Below are 12,557 nucleotides of genomic sequence, written 5' to 3' on the forward strand. Positions count from 1 at the left end.
AAAAGATTAGTTCCGTCTTTGAACATCTGAGTTTGAAAAATCCACCAGACCACCAATAAAAATGCTCAGCCAGAGCAGAATCCTGGGAAGCGACTTTGTGGGGGCAGTGAGTCCACCATCGCCCCCGTTCACTAGCATTTGATTAAAAGCAACTTTCCTTTCTAACAACAACAACAACAAAGCCCAGCCAGCATATAACTGGATATATGGATTTGGAGCTCAGTAGAGGAGTGAAAACTTGACAGCAAGATTTGGAAGTCATCAATTCATTGAGGCTATGACTGTAGCCAAGCGACCAGATGAGATCGCACAGGGTCGATGAGCAACGTCAGAAGTTATGTCACAGGACAAAGAAGGCCACAGGCCAGTCATATTTAAAGTACAGACAGGAAAGAAGGGGCTGAGAAACTTTAATGAACAAACAGCACAAGAAATCAGAAGGAAACCCAACGCGTACGTTGCCAAGAAGCTCTTTCCCTCTTGACTTCCTGGAACAAAGGGGTAATCAATCAACAGTGGTGAATCCCATGACACTTTCAGAGATACAAAGAATTAGATCGTCTTCCCGAAGAGGACTGGACACACAGAGAATATGAGTCTTGTGTGGATGATCTTGCTTTTCATAAACAGAGTAGCTCCAAAGAATGCCCTTCTTTCCTCTGGACGGCGGACCGCAGCCTGGGTCTCACTGAGCAAAATACCAGGCGGAGGAGGACGCGCCATCAGCGAGAGACGGGCCGCCAGGAGGCAGAGCAGGGTGCCCCCCAGCGCCAGGGTCAGAACCAGAGGTGAGAATACCTGCCCTTGTCTTCAGCAAGCGATAGACGATGATCCAGTGTGGTCAACAAAACGTACGGGACGTGATGAAAGGGGGCTTTCCCAAGAGACTTCCCTCTGTGCAGAGAGGAAAAGGCACGCCTGTGAGTCCCTCCTTGATGTGACTTCCCACTCTGGCCTTTGAACCCTTGTCCTTCAGCCTGACTTACGGGGGACGACAGAGCGTCCAGACCGAAGGAAACCGGGTCCTAGATGACATTACTGAATGCCTAAAACAGACCAGACACGAAAAACAGTCAGACACAACTTGGCCACCGAACAACAATAAAAAACACTAAAAAATACTAAAAATCACTCACCTCTGGACTTGTTATGTGAGAAAATCATCAACCCACACAGTCTAAGTCAATGCAGTCAGATATTCTGTGAATTATAGCCAAGAGCATCCTAACTGATATACCCTATATACTCAAGGGCTCAGATGATGTTATTTAGACATAAATGGAATAAATCTCCTTTCTCTGAACAGGAACGATGTAAAGTTACCTTTGAAAAAAATTATTACTGTGTCAAAAACTGCCCAACATGTATGATCTTTTAATATATTTTCCTACTACAATGGAAATGCCTATTTTGACAAAGGCAGCTGAAGCATACAGCCTGGAGTACCCATCACGCCTGTAGAAACTTAAGATGAATGGTTCCAGGAAAATCTGGGAAAGAGCTGGGATGCAAGTCAACAAATAAATAAGCTCTGCGCCGTATCTGTGGTTGAGTTTCAACACAGGAGGAGACCACTGTGTCAGGAGAACAGATTAAGATGTGCAAACAAACCCCTCACCCCGCACACACTCCATCGGTGTCCCAGCTGAGGTTGGAAGCCAGGTTTTTGTGTTTTTAAAATGTCCAGATGCAGCGCCTTGCGCTGATTAGCAGCATGGCCCTCTACACGAATGCCCTTGCAGACTGCAGCAAATGAAACCATTGGGTCAGGATTAGAGTGAACGTAGAGAGAACTCCAGCAGAACGTTATTAGAGCCGAAGCCTTTCTCAGGCAGGAGTCCTCCAGGTAAACACTGCCTGGAACAGGTATCTTGCCACACTGTTAAGACTCTGCTGGAGCAATGGGAGGAGCCTGCCATTTGCAAGGGTGCCTAGGGACGTTGCTTTTCATTCCCCCAAATTTCCTTTATTCCTCTGATCTACAAGATTAGCAAAGAGTGACCTGTGGGTGCAGAAAGAGTTGGTAGATATTAGTGATACTTATCTCAGCAAATGAGTGATACTGACCTTTATCTCAGTAAACAAGAAAGTTCTCATCGAAGCTGTTAACTTGAGCTTTTTTTCCATATCAGAGATACAGACTTAACCTGAATATATTCTTGTGATGCCTGATGTGAATTTTCTAAAGCAGCAAGATGGTCCCCTATAGATGTGGCGTAGGACAGAATCTCCCAAGTGTTCTAAGTCACAGAGAACCTTCCCTTGCTTTCCTTTGACCCCAACATAATCCAGCTCTCAAAGTCCCTAGGTAAATACTGTCTCCTTAAAATCTCCCCAGTGACCTAAGCCAAGTCATCAAGTTCTTCCTGAGTGTCTCAGATAATGTATGGATTACACGGAAATTTTCCTTTTGTTTTGGAATTATCTGTTTTCATTTGGTTCCTGGGATTCATAAAGTGCAACAGTAACCGCAGGGCTCCCGGGACAAGGACAGGGGTCTGCACAGGAGACAGCAATGTGATTCTGGTGCGTGGACACACAGGGGCACAGACAGACCCTCCGACGCTGGCAAGTAACAGTCACCGTGTTCTTCTTCCAAGTAAGACGTTCCCTGTTGGCTTTGATTGTAAGAAATACGCTGTGTCTCGAATCACGGGTATTGTTACCTGCTAGCCAAATTGTTTGTAAATTGAAAAGATTCCTCTGTGGTCAATGTGTTTCTGGATTCTGAGGGAAAAGGGAGCCCTTTTGACAAATGTGGGACTTCATAATTCTAAGCTTAATACAATACTTTTCCAAGGGCAAAGATGACAGTTCTACATCAATCCACGGGCAGAGTCGAGAGCTGATGATTAACTTTTAACAAAGCCTAATCAGAGAATTAGTAGTGTTGGGGCTCAGGGCAGGCTGCCCCTAAATACACCAAGGTAGCATATTGTTTATTTTTAATTAAAGCTCCTGAAGTAACAGCCGTGCAAGAAGGACACGCTGACTGTTCTTTGTCTCTGAAAGCAGGAAGCAAATCTCCCATGGGAAAGGCACCCTGCCTATATCAAGGTGGTAGAAGGTATCCTTATCACAGACACAGAAAACCTAGTGTCCCAAAGACTGTATAAACAAATCTTGGTACTTCTTCCCTGATTTATTACCATAAACCCTAACTTCTTTGTCTTGTCAGTTCTTCACAAATATATTCTTTTTTTTTGTCTAAAAGGTAAAAGCTGCCTGCTTTGGTCACTTCTCTGAGCCCCATCACTTTGGGTTTCCCAAACACACAAAATAAAAATTTGATTTTCTCCTGTTAAACTGGCTCGTGTCAGTTTAAAAATTGTTAGATCAGCCAGAAAAACCTAGATGGATAGAGAAAATTTTTTCTCCCTAACAGTAGTATTGGTGTTGTACAATTTCAAGGAAACCAGGACACTGCCATTTCAAAGATGATCTCTTCGAATCAGTAGTGAGAAGAACAAAGGTTCAAAGCATCCTTTGATGTCAGATGCCAGAAAATTCCAAGATCCTTCATTTCAATGAAAACCGATTCTTAGTCCAATGGGAGCAACTTTTCAAGTTCCCCTCATCCAGGTCACTGGGTCAAGAAACATCTTCCTTCGAGTGGCTTTGAAGCTTTATGTTTAAATCTTCTGATTCCACTATCTTGACAGCATCTTTGACTGGAAATTTCTTGAGGCCGTATTAGAATAACTGAGGTACTGTCTGCTTTTCATTAAGGATTGATTAACTGGAGATGTTCTGTTTGTAATTCCTCTTTTGAATGTGGGCATACTGACTTGCTGGCAGTCAACCCCTCTTAGGCAGGCTCTAAGAGAATGACACTGACACAGACGGTGCGGTACTGAAAGCGTATGTTTCACTAGGTGTGGCTAAAGCCACCACCGATAGCAATACTTACCTTACTTAACTCGGAATAAAGTCGTGTTTGCAGAAATTCCTTTTTAAATACAAATATATGATCTCAGGCTGCGGTGTTTTGACCCGCTAGTTGTCACTAAAACCGTCTCATTCCATGAGCAAAAAGAAGAGTCCTGAGAAGGATGACTGCGGGGAGCGAGCTCCGCCCCTGGCAAAGGTCTTGAGGAAGGAGGCTCGGCATACGCAAAGGCGGGATCAAGCCTCAGGAGTCCCCCTGGAAATTCTCGAGCATCTACCCCCAAAACCAGAGTCTGCCTACTTTCTGCTTTGTGCTTTCACCTACACCTCTGACTTTACGGGGGGCTGTCCCCCACTACCTCTCTCTGAAAAAAGAGTTAGCTTACAGCTCCAGTTAATAATTCCTGGGTGTGACAGTGTTTCAACCTACAAACTCCTTTGGAAATCCTCTAGCCTGCCTGAATAGGTTTTTTCCGGCAACATGTGATTGTTCAGAGCCTCAGGAGATGTTCTAAACTGTCTAAACACAGATTCCTTTGAGTAGTTAAAAGATTGATTAGAAATTGTATTGGTGAAGGGTTTTTCACTTGTTGGGCCAATGTTTGCTGCTAAGTCTCCATACCCCTTACCTACTGTGTCCTTGGCGGTGCATTGATTGATATAATGGGTGTATAGAAAGGTAAGTAGTGGCCTCAATGTTTGTAACCTTGGACCCTTGAGTTAATTCTTTTCTTGATTGAGCCCACCTCACCTTTGCCCTATAGGAATGCAACTTTATCCAATGCTTTTTGGAGGCTGGCACCTGACTTTAGAATAATCACCTTTAGAGAAAAATTAGTTTCTTAAAATGTTAACAGGCCTCCTGGCCAGAAGATGCTGTAAATCACCTAAACTTTTGCATATGATAAGTTTGAAAGCCTGGCTTCGATAAGGACCAGGAACTGCTGTCCTTACATGACTCTCCCCCTTCCCCCATTATCCTCTATGCACAACTTAAGGTATAAAACTACTTTGGAAAATAAAGTATGCCCTTTTGTTCACCGAAATTTGGTCTCCCCATGTCGTTCTTTCTCTCACCTTCTAGCTGAACTTTTCCTCTGAGGCAGGGAAGCTCGTCAAGCCTACTAATTTTGCCTGGGCTTCTAAGATCTGACCGGGGAGGCCTTAGTGTCTCCTCTCCTTCGGAGAACGGGAGGACGCCTGCGGCCTTCGTAGGTGACGTAAATTCCCTGCTTTGGAATTTTATTCAGCCTCTTTTCTTCACTGAATCTCTTCGCTGAGCTATCCTTATTTCACCACTCTTTATATCCTTAATAAACGTTTAATTAAGCAGTTGTTTCCTGACCCTCGCCGACGCCGTCCCCGCTTTGAATTCCCTGGATCCACCGGGGCTGGGCCCCAGCAGATGACAGCCAGGTTTTGAGGCGGGATGAAGGCCAAAGGGGTGGATTAGAGCACGAGCAGGGTGAATGACGGATGTTCAGGCCTGAATCGTGTGCCACAGGATTCCTAGGTTGAAGCCCTACTCCTCAGTGTGACTGTGTTTGGAGTTGGGCATTTTGGGGATAATTCAGATTAAATACAGAGTATATCTTGCAAACTGCTGCGCTGGATGAAGCACAAGCTGGAATCAAGATTGCCAGGGGAAACATCAATAACCTCAGATATGCAGATGAGACCACCCTTCTGGCAGAAAGTGAAGAGGAACTAAAGATCCTCTTGATGAAAGTGAAAGAGGAGAGTGAAAAAGTTGGCTTAAAGCTCAACATTCAGAAAACTAAGATCATGGCATCCATTCCCATCACTTCATGGCAAATAGATGGGAAACAGTGAGAATTTATTTTGAGGGGCTCCAAAATCACTGCAGATGGTGTTTGCAGCCATGAAATTAAAAGAACCTTGCTCCTTGGAAGAAAAGTTATGACCAACCTAGACAGCACATTAAAGAGCAGAGACATTACTTTGCCAATAAAGGTCCGTCTAGTCAAACCTATGGTTTTTCCAGTAGTCATGTATGGATGTGAGAGGTAGACTATAAAGAAAGCTGAGCACTGAAGAATTGATGCTTTTGAACTGTGGTGTTGGAGAAGACTCTTGAGAGTCCCTTGGCCTGCAAGAAGATCCAACTAGTCAATCCTAAAGGAAATCAGTCCTGAGTATTCATTGGAAGGACTGATGTTGAAGCTGAAACTCCAATACTTTAGTCACCTGATGCAAGGAACTGACTCATTGGAAAAGACCTTGATGCTGGGAAAGATTGAAGGTGGGAGGAGAAGGGTACGACAGAAGATGAGATGGTTGGATGGCATCACTGACTTGATGGCTGTGAGTTTGAGCAAGCTCTGGGAGTTGTTGATGGACAGGGAGGCCTGGCATGCTGCAGTCCATGGGGTCACAAAGAGTCGGACACGACTGAGCGACTGAACTGAAGATTAAATGAGGTCCTAAGGGTGAGGCCCTAATATAATAGGACTGGTTCTTATGAGAAGAGGAGAAGATGCCAGAGTGTTTGCTCACTTACTTGCTCGCACGTGCTCTCTTTCTCTTCCAGGAAGGGGAGACGTGAGGAAAGGCCACGTGAGAAAACAGGGAGAAGGTGGCCATCTGCAAGCCAGGAAGAGTTCTCACTAGAAAGCAGCCTGCAGCACCTGGGTCCCAGATCAGCAGCATCCAGAACCTGAGAAAAGGAACAGCTGCTGTCCAAACCACAGCCTGGGGCATCTTGTGAAGGCAAGCAGACTAATCCAGTGGGAAACCCTGGGAACCCAAAAAACACAAACACATCTCTAGCTTCCGAGAACAGGAAACGGAAAAGATAGAGAAAGGCCAGGACATGAGGTGAACAATCGAGAAAAAGGCAAAGTTTCCCAACGTTAGACCTCGGCTTTAGTGACGGACGGACCAACATTCTATTCTTGGGTTGAAAGGTGCACTCTATGTAAATCATAGATATTTAGAATCTTTCAAATTTCAGGTCAATATGCTATTTCAAAATGAATTTAACAGTATCTACATAATAAGAAAAAATTCCAAAAGGATCTTTAGTCCAAATATTTGGACAAAATTCTAAAAGTAGGGGCACCAAGTTCTAGATAAAATTAATTACCAGTGGCACTTAAAACTAATTTTATCCAACAGGGAAGATACAAAAATTGTTTCTATTCTGCAGTGCCACGAATTCATAGCTTATCAGAGCTTGAGGAAAACTGAAATTGCCTCAACCCACTCATTTACTATGTTTATACACTTGTTAGATTTTAACTTACTAAAAATAATGCTTTAAGATCATTTTAAGATAATTCTTGTTTACTTAAGTATCAAGATTATATTAGAGTATACATAGAAGGGTAAACCTTATTGTTTAAAATTATTGACTTTTTCTGGAATAGATGAAAAGTCTAATTTGGAAGGATACATGCACCCTGATTTACACAGCAGCACTATTTATAGTAACCTAAATGACCACTGGCAGAGGGATGGATACAGATGTGGCGTATATATGTGTTTGTGCGTGTGTTATATATATGTACACACATACATGTGTACACACACACACACACACAATGGAATATTACTTGGCCACAGAAGAATGAAACAGTGCCATCTGCAGCAACGTGGACGGACCTAGAGTCTATCACACTAAGTCAGACAAAGACAAATATCATGATATTGCTCATATGCGGAATCTATGAAAATGATACACTTTATGAGACAGAAATAAATTCACAAACACTGAAAACAAACTAATCATTACCAAAGAGGGAAGCGGGGAGGAAGGGCTAAATTAGGAGCTAGGGATTAACAGATACTCACTACTGTATATAAAATAAACAATAAGGACCTACTTACAGCATAAAACAAGTAACTACATTCAATATCTTACGATAGCTAATACCAAAAAAACCCTAAATGATATATACACGTATATATATACATGTATAACAGAATCACTTTGCCAAATGGTTGAAATTAACACGTTGTAAATCAACTGTACTTCAATTAAAAATGTAAAAAAATAAAGTGATTTTTAATCTATTATCTTCACTCAAATCAAAATGATTATCTAATTTCAAGGTAAACTGTAAAATGTTTAATATATCAGCCTAGTGAATAATACAGATAAACAGACATAAACACAGACAGAGATATTTCCAGGCGAAACATTCCGCAAGGTCCTTTAAGTAGGTTTCAATGTCCAAACTGCAGAGACGCTTTTCTTCACTTCTTGAGGCCCTCCTTGTACTAATCTCTCCAGATGCTGAGACCACCACGAGGGTTAATCTCTGATTTCAAGCTGCTCTGAGACAAACCCACCGTACGTATGCTGCGGTTAGACCACAGTTACATTTGTTTCCTCTTAAAGTGAACCTCTACATGAAATAATATAATAGCTCACTACCAAGATTTTTCTTTTCTGGGGAAATAATGGCAATTCTTGTTCCACAATGGTTCTGTTTGGTTTTGTTGATTTTAATGATAAGATTAGTGATATTTATTTTCAATACCAGTGAACTAATAGGTTTTCTGAGTCCATTAACCTATATATAACTTATTTATATCAGCACAACTAAAGTCACGACAGCTTGAAGGGTTTGTAATAAATGTGCACTTTTGATTTGTTGGTTACTCTTTCTCATGGGCCAAGCCTTGTTAAGAAAGCCTGCATGTGTTTAATCTGTCTTTGCAAACAGTATACATGCTACAGGAAAAATATTTTTGAAATATTATCAAGGCTTCTTTTCCCTAGCCAGCAAGGGTTACTCACAGCCTCAAGGAGAACTGGAATCCTTTGAACAAGAATGCACAGAGCACAAGTCAGCTATAGATTCTGACTTACAACATGGCATCAGGAGGCAAAGTTACGCCGCCATCTTGATAAAATAAGACTTTATGGAAAGGAAAAAGGGTGTTTCCAAGTGACAAAAGCTTCCCTTTTAATAAATCAAGAATCGAGATTAATGAATGAGCCAGAAACTCCTCTTCTCAGTGGATCTTCAGGTGAGACTCTCACTGGTGCCCCGTGCCAACCCGGGGAAGCCACTCATGGTGGACTGGAAATGATCGTGTGGCATCTTCAGGCAAGGAGGGAGCTGGAGGCAGTTCCTCCAAGCCTGGTGGTGTAGAAAGGGTAACCAACATCCCCGGTGTCCCTTCCCAGGTTAAATTCAGAAGGAAGTTGAAGGTCCTGGCTGTGTCTGCCAAGGGATCTCCTCCATGAGGGGTGTGCTCAGAACTCAAAAGGTGCCGAGATTCTTCCTTACTTGAGAGCCAGTAAGTTCAATGCCCACTGCTTCCCAGACACCAGAAGAATACCCCAGACTCCTGGGACAGGGCTGAAGGACAGTTTCTGAGTCACAGTTACAGCAGTAACGCAAGTTTCAGTATTTCTTATTCTCCAAGCCCCAGTCCCACAGGGCAACACAGAGCAAACCTAACAACAGCTACACACAACGTAGGGGAGCCGAGCCTTTCATAACTGGGGGTCGGCCGGCTGCCCTTTGCCCCAAGGCTGGCAGTAGCTGTGCTGGCTGAGGCAGGTCAGTTCACAGACGCGCTGGAAATGCTCTTGCAGCACCCAGAGCATCAGTGCCATGCTCCAAGACACACAGAAATGCCAGACGCCCATGGAGAATGATCTCCCAACAGCGTGGAGTGAGCCCCCAGCCCGGTGAAGTGGTGATGGTCAGTCAATCCAGGAGTCCTCTGGGAGTCTCCTACAGCCCGAGCGGCTCTGCACTGTTGCTGAGAGCCGAGGTGGGCCTGGTTTGAATCCCCAGAACAACGGTCACGCTCCACCCAGGCTCTGAGAGCAGAGCCCGGGACCAGCCACCTCCGACGGTGAGGTCCGAGGCCTGAGCAGAGACAAGCAGGGTAAGACCGCTCCCCTGGAGGAGCGCCCTCATTCCCAGCAGTGCCATGAGGAGACGCATGACCTCCCTGGGAAGGAAGGAGAAGAGAGGGAAGAAACTGACCTGAACGAGAATCTGAATGACCTGTTTATTCAAGTAGCACTGAATTAATGTGAAAGAGTAGAGAAGGAAATGCTAACCCACTCCAGTATTCCTGCCTAGAAGGTCCCACGGACAGAGAAGCCCGCTGGGCTGCAGTTCATGAGGATGGATGCAAAGAGCTGGACGTGACTGAGCACGCACGCCAGCGCGCTCTCAAAGAGACCTCAAGCTGAAGAACTGAGCTTCCTTTACTTGCGAGTTTCTCTCCACTGCGGGACGCGCCCACTCCTGCTTCTGTATAAATGAAAACTCCTAAGCAGCAATGAGATCAGACAGACAGTACATATTTCCTGCCTGACTATACTGTGTAAATTTTGACTCAACATGTATGTATTAAGTTGGCGCTAAATAATCACAATGACAGGGTATTTTCATCCCAACACTAAATTTTTAAAGAGTATTTTTAGGAGCCACATTATATGAAGCAATATTTTTATATAGTTGTGAAACCTAAAGGTATTGCAGACAAAAAAAAAAGACAAAAACAGGTCCTTTGAGAGTTTAGTTGAATTAATGGGTGGTTCGACAAATGAACCACGGGGAGCTGTAATTTTTTTCAGTACAATCATAACCTTTCAAAGTTAATGCCATGGCACACCTTGTACAAAGGTGCCTTGCAGCTGCTGTCAGAAGCATAATCATAGCTTAGCCACTTATTAATCTGATCACATCTTCTGGTTTCTACGGGTTCCAATATCCAGTGGCTTAATAGTTGTCTGGTTTTTCTTTGACCTTTCCATAAAATTTCCCTTTGCCCTACTTAAAGCCAATACTTCAGACTTTATAACAAGTCTACAATTTCCAATTATTATCTTGGAGTTTCTACACACAGCCTTCCTATTACTGTATATCAGTGTCAATGGGTGTGAAGTTATGAAGCCAAAGGCCCGAGACGGAAGTCCGGTTCCTTCACTCGTGGCCTTGCGATTCTGCACAAATGGCAGCGTCCACGTCCCTAAATCTTCTCGTCTTTAAAACTGGGAAGACTTTATCACCCAAACAGGCCTCACATTGGTCAGGGCTGCTGAAACGCAGACTGCTGGGTGTAAAATTCGTCATTTTGAATGAATGTAAATTTATACTCTGAATTTTCTGTGGCAGAGAATTAAACTGTCAGTCAGAGCTGAAACCAACTAGGGTGTTACTTATCTCTAAGATGAATGGCTCTTTACTTAAATGAAACCATGAATGATTTTCGAGTTTGAAAAAGAAAGGTAAAAGTGAGCCCTCTAGAAGGGAAACGAACACAAGGAAAACTGAGGGACGATAACGAGCTTCCTCCAGGAGCTTCAGAGGAAGGTACGAAGGGATGGAGGGAAGGGGGAGAAAAAAAGGGAGAACCTAGCAAGACGGGCAGAAACCAGGGCCCTGCCTACCGAGACGATCTGGGGAGGTGGCCAGACGACCTCACTAGCTGTGCGTCTCCTACCCGACGGTGACTTGTTTGTTGCATGCTGTTCTGTGTCTGCATCACCCACCTCAGCCCTGAATGTTACTAAAAACCACGGCAGAGTTTAGCATGTGTTCTCCTTTAGATGATGGGAGAATCTGAGTGATGGGTGGGACTAAAGAGGGAGCTTCTACAATACACAAGACCTCAGGCAAAGAGAAGGCATGGCCAAGGTGATGAGGAAGAAAAGGTGGAGCTTGGGTTTAACGATACACACTGCCATATATACGCAGATAAACAGCAAGGACTGTGTGGCACAAGGAACTGTGCTCCTCATCTTGTGGTAATAACCTATAATGGAAAAGAGTCTGAAAAAGAATACATCTATGTTTCTGTCGTGAGTCTGAGTGAACTCTGGGAGTTGGTGATGGACAGGGAGGCCGGGTGTGCTGCAATTCTGGGGTCACAAAGAGTCAGACACGACTGAGTGACTGAACTGAACTACACGTGAATCGCTTAGCTGTGCCAGAAATGTATACAACATTGTAGATCAAATATATTTCAATTAAAAAAGGAGAAAGAAAAAAAAAAAAGGTCAACAGTTTCAAAATATCCAGGACTTCTGAAAGAGACTCTGGCTTCTGGTTTTTTGGTAAAATGTGAGCTGAGTCATTTTCACTTAAATCAAAGACAAAGTGACTGGCACAGCCTAGTGGTTAACACCTGACTTGGCTCTTATTACAACAACACAGTATGAAATACCTAGGAAAAGGCAGAAAACAAATATACCAACAACCATATACTTTGCCAGCATTTCTAATCTACAGCCCAGCCCCCAAGTTCAGATTTACAAATTTCAATTTTTATAGGTGTCCAAGTTTACATAATTATTAAGTAATTTCCCAAGATGGTTCATTTCACCAAAATCTAGAAGCTGCTGACTTCGAAAGCATTGGAACACTGTATCAGAAACTGCTAATTTTTTTCCATGGAAAATGCTGATGTCAAGAAAAATAAGACTGATTCATTTTCATTCTTTGTTTATCATCTCATTGAGCAGAGGACTCACCTGCTCGGTGGCAGTAACGAAGCTGTGCTGCTGGGGCTTAAGATTCACTGAAGGCAGAGGACCGAGTTCTGATGATCCTGCTTGTCGAGTCTTGCATTTGTTTTTTCCTGACTGTTGTTATAGTAAGTAAAGAAGATGAAATCAGTTATAAAATCTTGGATGCTTCTTTGCAAAGCATTTCTTACACTTTCAAACTACA

At 43.4% G+C, this 12,557-nt stretch overlaps 1 long non-coding RNA gene across 12 annotated transcripts in view; it reads right to left on the reverse strand.

Moving 5' to 3' along the window:
* Positions 1–393: 393 nt before the first annotated feature.
* LOC147346388 (uncharacterized) overlaps positions 394–12,557 on the reverse strand; it is a 48,693-nt gene continuing 36,529 nt past the window's right edge. For 3 of the 12 annotated variants that reach the window (XR_015153599.1, XR_015153600.1, XR_015153593.1), the window contains 3 exons: positions 12,359–12,469; positions 6,410–6,565; positions 394–1,046 (listed from right to left, as the gene is read on the reverse strand). This is a non-coding gene — a long non-coding RNA (uncharacterized LOC147346388). Of the gene's footprint in view, positions 1,047–1,983; positions 2,003–6,409; positions 6,646–12,358; positions 12,470–12,557 lie in introns of those variants that run through there. The other 9 variants (XR_015153597.1, XR_015153602.1, XR_015153594.1 and 6 more) reach the window with 9 other exon arrangements.

The sequence above is a fragment of the Bos grunniens genome, chromosome 24 (assembly GCF_055505025.1).
Source record: "Bos grunniens cultivar Pamir isolate PY7600 chromosome 24, Bosgru_T2T1.0, whole genome shotgun sequence".
NCBI classification, from domain to species: Eukaryota; Metazoa; Chordata; class Mammalia; order Artiodactyla; family Bovidae; genus Bos; species Bos grunniens.